Source organism: Elephas maximus, chromosome 27 (genome assembly GCF_024166365.1).
Source record: "Elephas maximus indicus isolate mEleMax1 chromosome 27, mEleMax1 primary haplotype, whole genome shotgun sequence".
NCBI lineage: Eukaryota > Metazoa > Chordata > Mammalia > Proboscidea > Elephantidae > Elephas > Elephas maximus.
Genome location: NC_064845.1, coordinates 38,332,321 through 38,352,702, shown reverse-complemented (window position 1 = coordinate 38,352,702; position 20,382 = coordinate 38,332,321). Strand labels below are relative to the sequence as shown.

General features: G+C 43.6%; 1 long non-coding RNA gene and 1 pseudogene across 2 annotated transcripts in view; one reads left to right on the top strand and one right to left on the bottom strand.

The window, feature by feature from the left end:
• Nucleotides 1–20,382, bottom strand: part of LOC126068469 (uncharacterized) — a 55,819-nt gene that overhangs the window by 15,335 nt on the left and 20,102 nt on the right. The window contains exons 3-4 of one of the 2 annotated variants that reach the window (XR_007515706.1): nt 9,257–9,452; nt 8,987–9,101 (exon numbers count right to left, since the gene is read on the bottom strand). This is a non-coding gene — a long non-coding RNA (uncharacterized LOC126068469). Of the gene's footprint in view, nt 1–8,454; nt 9,102–9,256; nt 9,453–20,382 lie in introns of those variants that run through there. The other variant, XR_007515705.1, reaches the window with a different exon arrangement.
• Nucleotides 13,765–14,894, top strand: LOC126068461 (cellular tumor antigen p53-like; annotated as a pseudogene).

Genomic DNA, 20,382 nt, shown 5'->3' with positions numbered 1-20,382 from the left:
TCCTGGGCCTCACAGGAAGGGTGAGGCGGCTCAACAGGTGGGGGGCTCTCAGTCACAGGTCCTCAGTCAAGCATCTGCACCCACAGTCCTTCCCCTGGTGCACATTTATCCCTCAGGGGTCTCACAGGGAGAGGCCTGTGGCAGGACAGAATTCAAGGATACAGGACTCGAGGCTCTCAGCCATCTTTCAGAATCTCTCAGGATCTCTTTATATCCTGCAGGGAGCAGATGTCTTTACCGTTCCTACAGGATCTTCATTGAGGGTTACTGCAGGTTAATTCCTGATCCTATGGGAACAATTATATTTTTGGGAAAAAAAAAAGTTATGTATGCGCAGATTTGAGTTGCTTTATCTTTATCTAGTTTAGCCTGCAAGACTAATGCTCATTTAAAATTAAAATTGAAGGTTTTAATCTTCTGGCAATGTCTGGTTATCTATGTATCAATCTTCTCATTCAAAAGAAATAAAAGTAAAATTAACTACATATAATTCTGTACTTCTTTCTCTTCTCATTTTTTTCTTTTTTAATTCCATAGAGGGTGTAGGAATCTTCAAGAAGAGAAAGAAGAGCAACTGGAGCAAATGATTCCTCTCTGTTCTTTTCACTTTGGTAGTCAGCAGCTGGGTGAGAAAGCTGACCCAGGCCACCCCTGGGTAACAAACTACACTTTCTCCTCACCCACCAGCTGGAGAAGCCCTGCTGCACCCCTTCTCTGCTGACTCCCAATCGACAAAGCTCCATCCCTTTAAGGAAGCGCCGACTGATTCTCTGTTAGTGCCACGGGGATCCAGCTACTCGGTGAGAAGAATTCAGTGTTAGAGCCTTAAATGAATTCATCGACATCATGAGCTCTTTGTGCTGCCACAGATCACCCCGCTCACAGCTGTGCCGGTCCCAATGGAACCTGGACCGTCGTTCTTACCCTGACACAGAATCAGGAATCAGGACAGAGCCTTCTGTGATATTATAATGCATTCCCTTGTAAAGTCACACTCAGTCATTGGTTCACATGAACAAAACCCACTATAAAAAAATTTTAAGTACACTTTCTAAGACAGTAATCCCTGAAATGACAACATTAATATGGAACTTATTTATAGACTAAGAAGCCAAGATATTTTCTTTGTCAGAACTGGAATCTTACAAGCACAGCTGTTGAAGAACACTTGTCAGAGGTGTCAAATCATCTTTCACCATTTAGACAGTCACCTAGCCATTATTCTCGTGGGATACATGAGTGGCTGAGGGAATCATACTTGACAGATGGAAAAAACAGGCTATCCATATGGTAAATACAACTCCCCATTTCCCAATCATCCAGTTTAGCAATTTCCCTACTATTCTATACTGAGATGCAGCCCATCGTCTCAACTAAAAGAAAGGGTTCATGCTTTTCCCCAACTGCTACTGAACATGAGAACACGTAAGTTTTGTGAATAATCTTTCATTTCTCTATGCTGCATATAACCCACAAATGCTATTTGTATTGATCCCGGAAGTTAACAATTAAGGGTCCCTATGCCTGGGTATGCCAGAGAGAGATGTCCCTGACTGGTGCAAACGCTGATGTGCTCGATTACTAGCTGAAAGGTTGGAAGTGTGAACCCACCCAGAGGCGCCTTAGAAGACAGGCCTGGTGATGTACTTCTAAAAGCTCACGGCCTTGAAAACACTACAGAGCAGCTCTACTCTGCACGCACGCTCTTGCTATGAGTCAGAATTGACTTGACGGTGACCAACAACAGCAACATACTAGAGACAGAGTGCTTGGGTGGTGCAAACGGTTAAGCACTTGCCTACCAACCAAAAGGGTGGTAGTTCGAAGCCACGCTGAGGCTCCTTGGTAGAAAGGCCTGCTGATCTGTTTCTGAAAGCTGACGGCATTGAAAACCCTATGGAACAGGCCTACTCTGCACACATGGTGTCACCATGAGTCAGAAATGATGCAAGGGCAACTGGTTTATTGGTTTACACTGGAGAGGGGTCTCATGCTCTATCAGTCTATCCTTCCACTGCTCTCTTCTAGGGAAACTGCCAGGACCACAGTCCTTACTGAAGCAAGTAGCCCTAGGCCACAAATATTTGGACCATGTCATGGATTCAATTATGTTCCCCCCCCAAAAATGTGTGTATCAATTTGCCTGGACCATGATTTCCAATATTGTTTGGTTTCCTCCATTGTATGATGGTAATTTTATGTTAAACAGGATTAGGTGGGATTGTAACACCCTTAATAAGGTCACATGAGTGATTCAATGTAAAGGGAGTTTCCCTGAGGTATGGCCTGCACCACATTCATCTTTCACGAGATAAAAGGAAAGGGAAGCTAGCAGAGAGGGCAACCTCATACCAAGAAAGAAACACTAGGAGTAGAGAGTGTCCTTTGGACCCGGGGTCCCTGCACCTGGGAAGCTCCTCCACCAGGGGAAGATTGAGGGCAGGGCCTTCCTCTAAAACCCACAAAGACAGAAAGCCTTCCCTTGGAGTTGACGCCCTGAATTTGGACTTCTAGCCTACTAGGTTGTGAGGAAATAAATTTCTCTTTGTTAAAGCCATCCACTTGTGGTACTTCTGTTACAGCAGCACTAGATGACTAAGACAGTCCAGGAGAAGCTATGAGCATCCATAAGATTGCCTGGTTTAAGAGCTTAGGCAAAAAGGGATGATAACTACTACAGAACCTATCAGTCTATGCTTTTCTTGGAGTTTGGTCCATACACAGACCATCAGTTGGTTGTAGGAGCAAGAAGGGCGAGCACGAGCACAAAGACGCCAGAAGAGAAGCCTAAATGGAAACGCCGTGAAATGTTAATGGCAAAGAAGTAGAGTACGAATGAGCAACCAATGTTAGTGCAGACACACCCTGGAGTGGCACCAGACCGGGAACTATCTCCCTGCTCATGAGTTAGGTCCCTCCCTGGCAGTAACAGAGGCCTCTGTTGATTTTCAGCCTCTGAGTCCAAGTCTTGCAGTTGTTGTTGTTGTTAGGTGCCGTCGAGTCGGTTCCGACTCATAGCGACCCTATGCACAACAGAACGAAACACTGCCTGGTCCTGCGCCATCCTTACAATCCTTGTTATGCTTGAGCTCGTTGTTGCAGCCACTGTGTCAATCCACCTCGTTGAGGGTCTTCCTCTTTTCCGCTGACCCTGTACTCTGCCAAGCATGATGTCCTTCTCCAGAGACTGATCCCTCCTGACATGTCCAATGTATATAAGACGTAGTCTCGCCATCCTTGCTTCTAAGAATCAGTCTGGTTGTACTTCTTCCAAGACAGATTTATTTGTTCTTTTGGCGGTCCATGGTATATTCAGTCTTGCAGTAGCAGAATGCAATTCTTCTAGTCTAATAGAACAAAATCAGCTCCCAGCATCACTTCTAGCACTGCGAGAAGCGGCTGTTTGGGGCCAGGTTGTGTCAGAAATTAATGAGCGAGCCCCTCGGAGCACCTGCACCTTCACCAACTCTAACCACTTCTCCCTCCCAAAAAAGACACCAAGCTCATCTCTTTAGCAGCCAGTAATTCTCAATCACAGGCATTTGCAAATGTGTACTGTGGGTGGGGTGGATATCTCTGGTTGACACAATGACTTGGTTAGGTTGGAGTAACATGGGCATCAAGGGACCAGTGATGCTAAATGTCTGAAATGGGCAGGACAGTTCCGTATAATGATAAATCACGCCAATACACCCTCCTTGAGAAACACTGGGCCCCCTCCAACATTCTGGGCAGACAAAAGAGGGTAAGAAAGGCAAATTAAAGAGAGGAGGGCAGTAAGAGAATAAGCAACATCCTCCCTCAGAAGTGAGCCAGTCAAGTTAAGGCTGTCCAAAGGTCAATGTGATCCCCTATGCACCTCCTTCCCTCACCTCCAGCAATAATGCTAAAGACACACAAAATTTTTACTTTCATACCCCCTCCCATGGGCCCAGTTAGCTTTCCATTTTATCTTTTAAACACCGTGCATCTCCACATCTTTTTATTTGTTCTAATTCGGAGAATTTCTTAGCAACTAAATAATTATTGCTATTGTTGATAATAGCAATGACAAAACCAAACTCACTGTGATCAAGTCGATTCCAACTCAGAGCAACCTGACAGGACAGAGTAGACTGCCCCACAGGCTTTCCAAGGTTGTAATCTTTAGGGAAGCAGACTGCCCCATCTTTCTCCCTGTGAGCAACTGGTGGGTTCCAACCGTGACCTTTCAGTTAGCAGCTGAGCACTTAACCACTGCATCACCAGAGCTCCTTGATAATACCAATAGAGTATCAATGGAAAATTTTTCCACGTTGATAAAGGGCTTAACTACTAAATCTGTGGTGTAATATGTCTATTGAAATTTCACTTTAGCAATTAATTCTTCAGAGGATAACTCTTCTCAGATTGTGTGAATTAATTTTTTGAGCCATGCTGGGGAAAGAGAAGTGAAACTCTCTTGCCACCTCTTCCAGACTCTTTATAAAGCTCTAGGCAGTATTCAAAGAGACACCCTGCACAAACAAGCTTTAGCACCCATGGTCAGGGCATGGGCAGACCAAATGGAAAGAGACAGCTTAGCAGATATTAGAGGCAGTGCGCTCAATTATGTGGGAGACAGACCCACGGCACTTTCTATACCAGGCAGATACCGCCACAAGGTAAAAAGTTCACCAGGATACAACTACAGTCTGAAAGTCTCCCCAGGGTAGAGAAGTCCAAAACTCAATTCTGCTTTAAATGAGTTGAGGTCTTGACTTAACTAGAACACACCATCACTACAGGTGGGGGTTTCCGGCTTGTATGTGTCAAATAGGGGTCATTACAGGCTGAAACAGTGCTGTCCAATAGAACTTTCTGTGCTGATGAACATGCTCTACATCTGTGCTCCCTAATAAGGCAGCACTAAGCACATGTGGCTCCTGAGCACTTGAAAGGTGGCTAGTTCAACTGAATAGCTACATTTCTTTTAATTGTATTGAGTTGTATTAGTTTAAATATAAATAGCCACATGTGGCTTGTGGCTATTGTATTGGACAGCATAGTTAAAGGCTTACACCATGGACTAGGAGAATAATCCAAAAGTATGTCACAAGACAACTTTACTCATCTTCTGACTACCTGATAAAACACTTCCTTAACCCTTGCCCCTCCATACACACATAGACACCACGCATAAGATTTCACCATATCACACATCACTAGAGCAGTACTTCTCAAGTTTTAGCACACATCAGAATCACGGAGGGCTTGTTGAAACACAGATTATTGAGCTCCAATCCCAAGGTTCTGATTCAGGAGGTCTGGGTTGAGCCCCAATCATTTACATCTCTAACAAGTTCCCAGGTAATGCTGATGCTGCTAGGACCACACTCTGAGCAGCACTAGAATGAAAACTTCAACTATTCAAACACCAATTGTCATGGATTGAATTGTGTCCCCCTAAAATGTCTGTCAGCTCGGCTAGGCCTTGATTCCCAGTATTGTATGACTGTCCACCAATCTGTCATCTGATGTAATTTCCTATGCATTATAAATCCTACCTCTATGATGGTAATGAGGTGGGATTAGGGGCAGTCATGTTAGTGAGGCAAAACTCAATCTACAAAATTTGTTTCTATTTTAAATCAATCTCTTTCAAGATATAAAAGAGAGACGTGAGTACAGAGACATGGGGACGTCCTACCACTAAGAATGCAGAACCAGGAGGAGAGTACTTCCTTTCGACCCAAGGCCCCTGCACTGAGAGCTCCTAGGATGGGAAGATTGATGACAAGGACCTTCCCCAAGAGCTGGCACAGATAAAAAGCCTTCCCCTGGAGTTAGCATCATGAATTTCGACTTTTAGACGCCTAAACTGTGAGCGAACAAATTTCTCTTTGTTAAAGCCATCCACTTGTGGCATTTCTATTACAGCAGCACTAGATGACTAAGACACCAACCTATCTACCAAAACAGCTTCTCTCACTGTTCCCTTTCTGCTACATGGAAGTGCCCTTTCTTCTATTAAATACTTAACACCTAGTACTATAAATGCAGGGTAGAGAGAATATAAATAAACAAGGCTACCTAAGACGGCTTCTCCACGTATTACATCCAAGATCTGTCCACATTTGTCATAAACTTTGTTAAGTGTGTATAATGCTACAGAGACCAGAAACACAGAAAGGGTGAATGCAACCCTGCCAGGATAGTTTATGCCTAATCCCTAGAGTCAAGCCAGTGCTTTCTATCAAAATAATGTAGATCACTTGGGTCTATATGAGCATTACAGCCTTTTTCACCTTTCTGACACAAAGTTCTAAAGAGTAATAAAACAACACACATATCATAGTAAAGCATTTATGAAAAGCGTATATGAAGACATTTTTTTTTCCATATTCCAAAAGAGAGGAGACAGAAATATAAAGGCTCTAGAACAAAGAGACTTCTCCAAACAGTCTCTGGTCTACATTAATTACCTGCAACAACTCTTCTGGATCAGCAGTCATTTAAAAAGATATTTTGATTTTGGGGGTTGCTTTTTCTCTCTGTCCTCTGGTCTAATGATATATGAGTCTCTTTCACATTAACGAGATGGCCCCATCAAGTGCACTTTCCTGACTGTTCTTCTGAGCAGCCTCCTTCCTGCCTCCTCCACCCTCCCCTTTCTTTCCTCTCTAAAAGAAAGCCTTCATCCAGAATACACTGTCACAATAAGCTAGGACAGGATGCCTTCAAATAAACTCAGATTCCAGCAGGGTTCACCGTTTCCCACACCACTAAGCCTTTACCCTTCTCCAAATTCCCACTGCCCCTCACTCACTGCCATCACAAAGATTAAGAGTGATCTTTGGGTCCTGGAAATGTGGGCAGACAGGTATTGTTTCCAAGCACTTAGAGAACCCCCTAGTTGCCCCGCGGTACTATGCACATTGCTTCCTTAGACTGTGTCTACTTTACAGGTAGGGAAACTGAGGCATAATGAGGTTAAATCACTAAAATACAGTCCCAGAGAAACTCAGCTCAAGATTAAATTTGGTGCCCCTCCCCCCTCCCACAGACATTTGGCATGTCTGGGGACATTTTTGATTGTCACAATTTGGGAGGGGGGCAGAGCTACTGGCATCCAGTGAGCAGAGGCCTGTAATCCTGCTAAACATCCTACAACAACCGCCCCACGACCCCCACAACAAGAGCTATCTGGACAAAAATGTCAACTGCATTGAGGTTGAGAAACTCTGGTCTACTGGTATCTCTAGGATTACTTACTTAGGCCCCTAACTGACAGTTAAAGAATGGCTTACTCTACAAATTTGTCATTTTACAGCATTTACATATGCCAGTCAAGTGCTATTTCCGACATGCTACGCTTTTTAGTTACTGTTCAAACAGAGGATATAGGGAGCCATAGAGGAAAATGAGTAGAGCTCACAAAGCCCAACTCTTTTCCTTTATTGAGAAAACCTGGCAAAGTCCAGCTCCTTTCCTTAGCGACCTCCATCCCCTGAGCTGAGGTCTGCCTGTGCCTGGCTGCTCACCTGGAGTCTTCAGTTGCTGACATGCTTCTGCAGCTGCCTTTTCTCTGCTTTGCTCATCCCCTCACCCATGTGTCACTCCAGAGCAGTAATGAGGTATGTTGATGGGAATCTCCAGAGATCTACAGCCCCAAATTGTCTGATTTGTTCATTAAATTGCACTCATTACCAAGCCATGTCAGGCATCTAAGGACATCAGCCTTTCTGGCTTCCCTGTCCGAGGCTGGGCAATGGGACATTATCTAATAAGGGCTCCAAAGTACTACCAAAACGAAAACCAAACCTAGTGACGTCGAGTCGATTCCGACTCATAGTGACCCTATAGGACAGAGTACTGCTGCCCTATAGCATTTCCAAGGAGCACCTGTCAGATTTGAACTGCTGACACTTTGGTTAGCAGCCATAGGACTTAACCAATACGCCACCAGGGTTTCCAAAGCACTAAAGCAAGCTTAAAACAACACTCCAAACAGTTTATAAGCTGAATACAATTTTTCTTTTTTAATTTTTCACTTCCTGCCCCTCTTTCCTAGCCATCCTTGGCTCTGCCTAGATTTCCATTAGTTGTCATTTTCTTTTCAAGGAGTCTGATTTTACTTCAAGCTGTAGAAGCGGAGAGTTCAGAAAGAGACGTGGTATCTTTTCTACCCCTTCTTCCCAGACTTCCACCTGGACTCTGAGAAGGGGACACCAAACAGTGACTTTCTCCTTCTTGCCTCAAAAATCGTCAGCACAAATGAGAGCTCAAAGCCAGCCTTGGTCATAATGCTCCCAATGCCAATACCCGATTCACTGTTGTTAGGTGCCTTCAGATTCCCAGGTCTTTCTCCCATGGAGCCGCTGAGTGGGTTCGAACTGCCAACCTTATGGTTAGCAGCTGAGTGCTTAACAATTGTGCCACCAGGGCTCCTTACCTGACATGTGACTGCCAGTGATGAAGGATAAAGTGGAACTGGCAAAAACCATGTGCTTTACTAATGCTATTATCTACCAAACCTGGAATCGTCAACTCTCTGGCAAGCTGTTTCCTTTCTAGAAAAAGTAATTAACAAAACAACAGTTCAGGAAAGTGATCCATGGAGAAGGAGGACAGTGGTTGAGGGAATGTGAGCTGGCAGAGCTAACAACCTGATATGGTACAGGAAAAGGGCAATCAGACCTGGTCCCATTCTCGACAACACACCTCAGGAAGGCCCAATAACCCTTCCCTGATTCGAGGAAAATCACGTCTCATGTAAATAAATCCCTAATAATGCCTGAGGTATTTCCATGCACATAATGAATTCCATCCTATCACCCAAAACCTAATGGTTTCCTGTTCACAATTATTGATTGGCATAGTGTCAATCACTTGAATCAATAGAGATTTTGGGAACCTTTCACAGGCAGGGCATCCCATTGCACTGACTCCGAGAGGCTGGAGAGACAAGAGTCCCTGTGACTTGGCAAAGTCAGAGTAACAATGGCAGCCATTGCCTTTGTCTTACCCTGGAGTAGAGAGTGTGGCAGCCTTCAAACACATGTCTTCACAACCCACCAGCTCTGCTGCTTTTCTCCACTCACTCACTTCTGCATGCTAGACCACGATCCATTGATCACCAACTGCCAGAGACAAAAGGAATGAATGAATGCATTAGGCCAAAAGACCTATGACTTCAAGTACTAAGTCACTGCTCGAATGTATTTGTTACAGTTGGCTAAGCACTTAAGAAATAGACCCAAACACATATAACGGCTCAAGCTCAATAAAAGTTTACTTGTGGCTCCTGTACAGATACTGGACAGGTGAAAGATCCGTCACTGCAGTGGGCCTCCTCAATGCAGTCATCCAGGGACCCACGCTGACAACAGCCTTGTCATCTCTAAAACATTTCTAAGGTTGCTCTGGGGTGAGGCGGGGCCAAGATCGCAGAGTATTCAGATGTTTCCGGAGGTCCCCCTTACACCAAAGACCTGAGAAAACAAGTGAAATGGTTACATATATGACAAAGTAGGATCCCTGAACATCAAGGACAAAGTTTGGAAATCGGACTGAGCGGCAGGGCAAGGGAGAGATGGTTCGGAAGCAGCAAGGAGTTGCTGGACAGGATTCGACAGGAACCAGTTCCCCTCAGGCACAATCCCCTGGAGCAACCGCAGCAGTGCTGGAGGTAGTGTTAGGGACCTGGTTTCCTCAGGGAGAGACAGCCAGCTGCACAGTCCACTCACGTCTCACAAACCAGAGAAGAACGGCACTCTTGGCAAAAGCTAAGTACTTGCATTTATTTTACCACGCCCCCAGCCCCCAAGACGGTTTCAGTGGCTGTCAATTTCCTGGGCCTGAGACAGGTTCTGCTGCGTGCCCTGAGCCATCCTCCTGGCCTTGAAATAAAAAATAATCTGCCAGATCCACTAAGCTGGGGAGCTCAGGACAGAAGCGGCTCCTGTCCAAGCACAAACGGTCCGTGGACTTTGAATACCTTTAACCCCTGCACGGACCTGTGTGGGCCCATTTCAGGACATTAGGCCCTTCTTGGTAGACTGTGACGGTATATCTGCATGAGATCTGACTTCAACTGTCTCAGCTGTACGGTGGAGAGGTGGGTTTTTGATGTTTAACACCAATTTGCCTATTAAACAGGGTCCTGACCTACCCACATCAGGGGCCTGAGGACTGGTGGCTCCACCCACGTCACCTAGCCACCCAAGACAGGGGTCTAAGGATAAGCGGTGCCTACCAGTTGTTACAACCAAAAGCATTAGGTGCCCGTGATCCAGCTGTAGGACCCACCCACCTGTGCGTTCCAGGGAACAGGCATACGCTTTCCTCATAGACACTCAGGGGATGGTTGGCAGGCCCTTACGCTGTTCAGAGCATTAACCCCTGCAACACACAGACACCTGTGCCTACACCAGTCTCCCCTGCCCCCTGAAAACCAAGGTTGCTCTGGGGAGTTCTCTCTTTTCAAGCCAGCTAGGAGTGGAAACCACAATGGAGGAGCTACATGGGAGTTATCTTTTTGAGTTTGTGTCTTTTCCCTAGAAAGGGATCACAGTACTTCCTACTTTCACTCACATTATGCTGGCTAGAACTCAGTCACCAGTTGGCTAGAACTAACCACACAGACTGCTGCCAGGAGTCTCTGTTGTACAAGGCTGACTCCGCCCAACCAAGAAGACAGCATTAGGTTTGTTGTTGTTGTTGTTAGGTGCCGTCGAGTAATTCTGACTCCTAAAGACCCTGTGTACAACAGAATGAAACACTGCCTGGTCCTGTGCCATCTTCACAATTGTTGCTATGTTTGAGCCCATTGTTTCAGTCACTGTGTCAATCCATCTCACTGAGGGCTTTCCTCTTTTTTGGTGACCCTCTGTTTTTCCAAACATGATGTTCTACTTCTGCAGCTAGACCCTCCTGATCACATGTCCAAAGCATGTGAGATGAAGTTTTGCTATCCCCACTTCTAATGAGCATTCTGGCCGCATTAGGTTTAGAGCAAGAAATTTTGGAGAAGACACAAGCACAGTAACCTTGACTTAGTTACTTAACAACTCTGAGTCTTGATTTCCTCATCTGTAAAATACCCTGCCTTCCTCTGAGGGTCACTGTTGTTACTGTTGTTAGGTGCTGGTGAATTGGTTCCAACTCATTGCGACCGCATTAGGAGACTCACAATGAGACAAAGCAGCAGTTCTCAGACTCCTTGTGCGTGCACATCACCTGAGCATCTTGGTAAAATGTAGATTCTAACTCAAGAGGACAGGGCGAGGTCTGAGATTGTGCTTTTCTGGGAAGTTCCCAGGTGATGTCAATGCTGCTGGCCTCAGAGGAGCAGAAAAGAGAGTAAAAAGAGATAGTTAGAGAACAGTTTTGTAAACCACAAAGTGATCTGTAGAAATAAAGTATTATTTTCCTGGTCCTGACTTTAATTGATTATAAATGAATTCCCAACTAGCCAGCAGTTTTAGGATGTGTTTAGTATGAGCATCAGATAGAATCTGACAGTCACAGGGTTTGGAGAACAGGAAGAATTTAAGGAGTTACTACCTACTACCACCTCCCTTATTTTGAAAACAAGGAAACAAATTCTGAGAAATCACTGATGCCCCCCCAAAATCTCTCAATAACTTAGTAGTGTGATAGGATTAGAGAGCAAACATTTGACTTTTTTTTTTTCTGTCATTAAATAAACTCAATGATAGCCTTCTAAAGAAAAGGAATTTTTACTCTTCACTAAAGCTAGAACAAGTATGATTCTGGCCCATACCCAAAAAGGTCCCAGAAGGTGAAATTCACCAAGAAAGGCCACCGGGGTACTAAATACAGGCAAGCTGTCACAGGGTACGCAACAGGGATTTTTCAGGCATATGATCTTCAAAATACAGTGAGCCCTAACAAAGCTATGTCCCCCATATCCAAAATGTCATTTAAACACAAATTACCTTCCTTTCACTTTCTGGCAAAAACACGAGTTTTGTTTCCAATGTGTACTAATTCTGAGTCATTCCTATTTGGGGATAACCACAAAAAGAGAGAATTTGGGGTAGCAAATAGAAAACGGAAACCAATGAATTCGCAGAAGAGGAACACAGGTTTTGGTGGCGAACCCTGAAGACAAAAGAATGTAAAGTTTTTTTTTATCCTGGCATGTAAATTATTTTGCATCTCTGAGATGATGGTGGGTTCTAGGAGCTTACAGAAGAACATGAGATGTAGGATCACTGATGTGAAAGACAGGAGTCAAAAACTCCCAAGCGATAAATCAGAAAGGCACAGAGTATCTGGAAACCAAATCGGAGAGGAAAAGAGGGGAGCCACTTAGCACGCATGTCATCTCCAACAAAGCAAAGGGAATTTGAAAGTGTCTTGGCGAAATTAGGAAGGAGTACTTATTGAGCAAGGAATGGTAAATGGAAATGAACACTTACATAAAATTTTTTTTTTACGTACTCGTTATTAATTTAAGATGAGCTACTATCAGCATCTTCATTTAATGAGCAATTTTAAGTATTTTTAATAAAGATTAAACTACTACTTGAAACTTCCATATTCCACCTCACAGCTCTCTTCCACCTTAAGGCTTTTAACTCCTCAATCAAGAATTCTCCCATCCTGGGGATTTTCCAGAATCTTCTGTAGACTACAGCGTTATTAGTATTCTTTGTAGCATGGGCTTCTCTCACAGCCTGTTGAAGCCAAGAACTCCATCCTCAGACTAATGTTAATATTATTATTAAAAAGGAAGCCATGTCGAGAAATTAGAACCCTGTGCATTGCTGGTGGGATTGTAAAATGGCAGTCACTGTGGAAAACTGTTTAGCAATTTCTGAAAACATTGAACACAGAAGTACCATATGACCCAGCAATTCCACTCCCAGGTATATACCTAAAATATCTGAAAGTAGGCACTCAAACAGATACTTCTACACAAATTTTCATGGCAGCATTATTCACAACAGCCAAAATGTAGAAACTACCCAAGAGTCCATCAACAGATGATAAACAAAACATGGAATATGCACACAATGGCCTATTATTCAGCCACTAGGAAAAATGAAGTTCAGATACGTGCTACCACATGGATGAACCCTGAAAACATTAGCCCTTTGGGAGTTCGTGAACCTCAGTTTAAGAACAAGTGATTGGGGAAGGACTCTTCTAGGATGGTGAAGGTTTTTTTCTTACAGGAAATGGTGTGCAGCAAAGTTTTTAAAAACCCGAAGATGCACAGTAAAAAGTCCTGCTCAGGATCAGTCAGGGAAGAAAAGAATGAGCTGCAAAGAGAAGCCTAACCTTGACTTTCTCCCAAAACTCAACACTATTCATGCCATGCCTTCAAAATCCTATATTAAGGAATTCCCAAGAGATCTCTTTGGCCCCAGCCTCTATGTCCTGATGGCAGGTGAAGGGAGGCAGCACTGAGAAATGGAAGACCCAGATGAGATCCAAGCTTCAGTCTCAGACCCCTTGTTTTCTGCCACTAACTAGCTCTGTTAGCTTAGTCAGGTCACCTAGTTTCTGAATTGAAACTTCCTGTCTATAAAATGAAAAGTTTGAATTAAACCATCTCTGGGATTCTTTCTAGCTATGACTTTGTGATTCTAAGATAATGCATAACTATCTGGGAAGTAATGTTAATGTGTCAAAAGCGCAAAGCCACCACCCGGGGCACAGCTAGCTGCTGGGCTCTGAGGGCACCTGCTTTCTGGGCGTGGAGTGTCCTTCCCAGGACTGTTATACACTTCCCTGAGGTTCCATGGACAGACTAACTTCCCTGGAGCTGCAATGGAGGAGCCCAAGTCAGATCTCAGTACTGAGCTCCCTCTGAGTCAAGAGACTTTTTCATACTTGGGGAAACTCCTTCCTGAGAAGCTGGTTCTGTCCCCCTCACTGTCCCCAGCAGCGGAGGCAGTAGACGATCTGCTGCTCCCAGGAGATGCTGCAGACTGCCTAGAAAGCCAAGCTGGGGCTCAAGGAATATCAGCAGCCCCTGCACCAGCCTCACTTACACCAGCCACCTCCTGGACACTCTCATCCTCTGTCCCTTCCCAGAAGACCTACTGCAGCAACTGTGGTTTCCGTCTTGGCTTCCTGCATTCTGGGACATCCAAGTCTGTCACCTGCATGTACTCCCCTGGCCTTAACAAGCTGTTTTGCCAGCTGGCAAAGACCTGTCCAATGCAGCCGTAGCTCAGCTCACCACCCCACCCCAGCACCTGTGTTCACATCATGGCCATCTACCAGACGTCAGCATATGACAGAGGTCGTGCAGCACTGCCCCCACCTTGAGTGCTGCTCCGACTATAGCGATGGCCTGGCCGCTCCTCAGCATCTTATCCAGGTGGGAGGAATCCTGCGTGCTGATATTTGTAGGACACCATCACTCTTCGACATAGTGTGGGGTACCCTATGAGCTACCTCAGGTCGGTTCTGACTACCACCATCCACTTCAACTTCATGTGTAGCAGCTCCAGCATGGCGGGTGGGGAACCCATCCTCACCATCATCACACTGGAAGACTCCGATGGTAATCTGCTAGGACACAACAGTTTCGAGGTGCATATTTGTACTGTTCTGGGAGAGACAGACGTACAGAGGAAGAAAATTTCCACAACAAGTGGGAGCCACCCTCTGAGAGGATCACTAAGTAAGCACTGCACACCAGCACCAGCTCCTCTACCGAGCCAAAGAAGAAGCCACTGGATGAAAAATATTTCACCCTTAAGATCCGTGGGCATGAATGCTTCAAGATGTTCCTAGAGTTGAATGAGGCATTGGAGCTGAAGGATGCCCAGGCTAGGAAGCAGCCAGAGGGGAGCAGGGCTCAATGCAGCCTTCCAAACTCTAAGAAAGGGGAATCTACCACCCACTGTAAAAAACTAATGTTCAAGAGAGAGGGGCCTGACTCAGACTGACGTCCTTCACTTCCTGTCCCCCATTTACACACCCTGCCCCTGCCCTCCTTTCCTACCATTTTGAAATTCACATGCTTGAACCCCTACTTGATACAGGTGTGTCTCGAAAACACTCAAGAACTCTTCACTTACCTTGGCATGGGCCTCCACTAAAGAAGCTGGCCTACACTGGTGTTCTGGGGGGCATGAGGGAGCTGGGACAATCCAGCTTAGATTGTAAGGTTTTTACTATAAGGAATACTTGGAAGAGATAGGATGGCGTTCCTGCACGTAAGAATTAGATTTTAAGAGCAGTCATAGAACTTACCATACCTGGGTTGGAAGCCTAGACCAGTAACAGACTAGCCAGGGGAACTATCTCAAGGTGTTTCATTTCTCCTGACAGCAATGTGTATGTCTATAAAATGCTGATACCTACCGCCTACCTCGTGGGGTTTGCTGTGAGGTTAATGAAATGATATATGTATGACTCAAAGATCCTGTAGGGCTGGAAGTCACCAGGCTGCCTGGCCTTAAAACCTTCTTAGATTACATGGCATCTGGGACTTGGCCTCTGGGGAGTGCTGGTCCCCTGTCCCTGTCGGTTGATGGATTGACTGGGCAGCTGGTTAAGGGGAAGGAATTTCCTAGTTCCTTTTCTGCTGGCCTAGCCACGTCCTGTCTAGCCTCTAGGTAAACCTCAGCACCTAAAAGGAAACCTCACCCCATCCCACTCCCTGAAGGATTTCAGCTTTTACATGGAATCCGTACCTACCACCACGTCTAACTGCAACCAGACACTCAGAGCCTCATTTATTTTGCACTTTGGAAAGCACATTTGCATTCTTTGCCTACATCCCTTCTCCCCTCCCCTTTTTATATCCCATTTTTATATCTGTTTCTTATTTTACAATAAAACTTTGCTAATAAAAAAATATTAATGAGACTTTAAATTTCTTCTCACACTATGTCATGGATTGAATTATGTCCCCCAAAAATGTGTGTAACAGGAGGCAGAGCCAAGATGGCAGAATATACAGACACTTCCGGAGAGCCCCCTTTAAAACAAAGACCCAAAAAAACAAGAGAAACAAGTATATTTATGACAAGCTAGGAGACCTGAGCATCAAACACAACGTTAGAAAATGAACTGAGGGGCAGGCGGAGGAAGAGATGGTTCAGAAGTGGAGAGGAGTTACCAGACCTGAATCGTGGGGAGCCCTCAGACACCATTCCCAGAGTGGTGGCAGTGGGTTGCACTAGCGTTCAGACACAGTTTCCTCAGGGAGAAGCAGCCAGCCACACAGCCTACTCACACCTCCAGAACCAGAGAAGAATGGAGTTCTTGGCAAAAGCTAAGTACTTGCATATATTGTACCAAGGCCCCCCCCACCCCACCCCCGCCAGCCAGCTTCAGCGGCTGAATTCCCTGGGCCTGAGATTGGCACTGTTGAGCACCTATAGCCATCTTCCCAACCTTGGAGAAAGAAAAAATTTGCAACTGGGGGAAAAGATAATTTGCCAGCTCTACTAATGGGCAGAGCTCAGGACATAAGTAGCTCCTGGCCAGGAATAAATGCTCTGTGGAACTCTGAGCACCTTTCCCTTCTGCATGGACTTGTGTAGGCCTATTTCAGGAGAATAGGCCCTTGTTGCCAGACTCCAACCGTTTCAGCTGTGAGCTGGAGAGGTGGGTGTTTGTTGTTTGACATTGCTTTGCCTATTAAACAGGGCCCTCACCTACCCATATCTGGGGCCTAAAGACTGGTAACCACACTCAGGTCATCCAGCCATCTGTGACAGTTGTCCAAGGATAACTGGTGCCTCCCAGTCCTTACAACTAAAAACACTGGGTGCCCATGGTCTGTCTGAAGAACCCACCCACCTGCACGCACTAGGGAACGGGGACGCGCTTTCCTCAGAGACACTCGTGGGTTGGTTCTCAGCCCCCTACCCTGTTCAGACCGTGATCCCCTGCTGCAATCAGATACTGGTACATACACCAGTCACCCTGGCCCTCTAAGACTGTAGGACAGAGCCGTACCACACACTTGATGATCAGCTAAGAAGACACCTTAGCTGAATTCATACAAGAAAAGTCAGGGGACTCCTAGACTGATATACCTGATAACGGCTCTAGCCATCTGGGAAAGGACATCAGAGCTCCAAAGCTGAAAATAATCCAGCCAGCTCACTCAAGCAACCCATTTGAGCATATCAAAACAAAACAAAACAAGAAGCTATGACACAGTAAGCAAGTATAAATTAATACAATAACTTACTGATGGCTGAGAGACAACAGTCAATATCAAATCACATAAAGAAACAGACTATGATCACCTCAGCAAGCTCTCGAAACAAAGAATCTAGGAATCTCCTAGATGAAAGTGCATTGCTGGAATTACCAGAGGCAGAATCCAAAAGATTAATATACAGAACCATTCAAGACATCCGGAAGGAAATGAGGCAATATGCAGAACAAGCCAAGGAACACACAAATAAAGCAACTGAAGAAATTAAAAAGATTATTCAGGAACATAATGAAAAATTTAAAAAGCTGGAAAACTTCATAGACAGCAATCAGAAATTCAGAAGATTAACAATAAAATTACAGAAGGAGACAACTCAATAGAAAGTCAGAGGAGCAGAATTGAACAAGTACAAGCCAGATTTCTGAACTTGAAGATAAATCACTTGGCACTAATATACTTGAAGAAAAATCAGATAAAAGAATTAAAACAAATGTAGAAACCTTAAGAATCATGTGGGACTCTATCAAGAGAAAAAACCTACGAGTGATTGGAGTACCAGAACAGGGAAGGATAACGGAAAATACAGAGGAAATTTTAAGATTTGTTGGCAGAAAATTTCCCTGATATTGTGAAAGATGAGTATACCTAACCATGATGCTCATCTAACTCCACATAAAGTAGATGTTAAAAGAAAGTCACCAAGACATATTATAATCAAACTTGCCAAAACCAAAGATAAAGACAAAATTTTTAGAGCAGTGAGGAATAAACAAAAAGTCACCTACAAAGGAGTGCCAATAAGAATAAGCTCAGACTTTTATTTTTTTTACTAGGCAGAAACCATGCAGGCAAGAAGGTGATGAGATGACTTATTTAAAAAACGGAAGGAAAAAAATCCCCAGCCAAGAATCCTATATCCTGCAAAACTGTCTCTCAAATATGAAGGTGAAATTAGGACATTTCCAGATAAACAGAAGTTTAGGGAATTCGTAAAAACCAAACCAAAACTACAAGAAATACCAAAGGGAGTTCTTTGGTTAGAAAAACAATAATATCAGGTATCAACCCAAGACTGGAACACTGGGCAGAGCAACCAGAAGTCAACCCAGACAGGGAAATTAAAAAAAACAGAGATTAAAAAAAAAAAAGGGCTCAAAACAGGGTAACAGTCATGTTATTATACAGAAGAAGACAACATTTAAATAATAAAGAGGGACTAAGAAACGTAATAACAGATCTTCAATTGGGAGAGGAAGATAAGGTGATACAAAAAAATAAAAGTTAGCTTTAAATTTAGAAAAATAGGAGTAAATAACAAGGTAACCACAAAGCAGAGAAACTATCCTGCTCATCAAAATAAATACAAGAAAAAAATAGAGACTTAGCAAAAACAAAACTAACAAGAGCAAATACGAGAAAAGAACAATATATAATCCACTCAGCACATAAAATTAAGTGGGAAAAAGAAACTGTCAACCACACACAAAAAAAAAGACATCAAAATGATAACACTAAATTCATACCTATCCATAATTACCCTGAATGGAAATGGACTAAATGCACCAATAAAGAGATAAAGAGTAGCAGAATGGATTAAAAAACAAGATCGGTCTATATGCTGCCTACAAGAGACACACCAGAGATTTGGACACACAAACTAAACCTCATGGGATGGAAAAAATGTATCAAGCAAACAATAATCATAAAAAGAGCTGGAGTGGCAATATTAATTTCCCACAAAATTGACTTTACAGTTACATCCATCATGAACGATAAGTAAGGACACTATATAATGATTAAAGGCATAATATGCCAAGAAGATATAACCATATTAAATTTTTATGCACCCAATGACAGGGCTGCAAGATACATAAAACAAACTATCAGCATTGAAAACTGAGATAGACACCTCCACAATTATACTAGGAGACTTCAACACTTTCGGTGCAGGACAGGACATCCAGAAAGAAGCTCAATAAAGACACCCAACCCACTGCCGTCAAGTCGACTCCAGAATAAAGACACAGAAGATCTAAATGCCACAATCAACAACTTGACCTTGTAGACATACACAGAATATTCCACCCAATAGCAGCCAAGTAAACTTTCCTTTCTAGTGCACATGGAACATTCTCTAGAATAGGCCACATATTAGGTCATAAAGCAAGCCTTAGCAGAATCCAAAACATTGAAATATTACAAAGCATTTTCTCTGACCATAAGGCCATAAAAGTGGAAATCAGTAAAAGAAAAAGCAGGGAAAAGAAATCAAACACTTGGAAACTGAACAATACCCTACTCAAAAAAGACCGGATTACAGAAGACATTAAGGATGGAATAAAGAAATTCATGGACTCCAATGAGAATGAAAACACTTCCTATCAGAACCTTTGGGACACAGCAAAAGCAGCGCTCAGGGGTCAATTTATATCAATAAATTCACACAAAGAAAAAGAAGAAAGGGTCAAAATCAAAGAATTTTACCTACAACTTGAACAAATAGAAAGAGAGCAACAAAAGAAACCCACAGGCACCAGAAGAAAACAACTAATAAAAATTAGAGCAGAACTAAATGAAATAGAGAACAGAAAAACAATTGAAAGAATTAACAAGACTAAAAGACGGATCTTTGAAAAAAGAAACAAAATTGATAAACCCTTGGCCAAACTGACAAAAGAAAAACAGGAGAGGAGGCAAAAAACCCGAATAAGAATTGAGATGAGCGATATTACAACAGATCCAACTGATATTAAAAGAATGATATCAGATTACTACAAAAAAACGTACTCTAAGAAATTTGAAAACCTAAAAAAAAATGGATGATTTCCTAGAAACACACTGCCTACCTGAACTCACACAAACAGAGGTAGAATTATAACAAAAGAAGAGATTGAAAAGGTAATCAAAAAACTCCCAACAAAAAAAAAGCCCTGACCAAGACACCTTCACCGCAGAGTTCTACCAAACTTTCAGAGAAGAGTTAAGACCACTACTACTAAAGGTATTTCAGAGCATAGACAAGGAAGGAATACTCTAAAACTCATTCTATGAAGCCAGCATATCCCTAATACCAAAACCAGCTAAAGACACCACAAAAAAAGAAAATTATACACCTCTATCCCTCATGAACTTAGATGCAAATCCTCAACAAAATTCTAGCCAAGAGAATTCAACAACATATCAAAAAAATAATTCACCATGACCAAGCGGGATTCATACCAGGTATGCACGGATGGTTCAACATTAGAAAAACAATG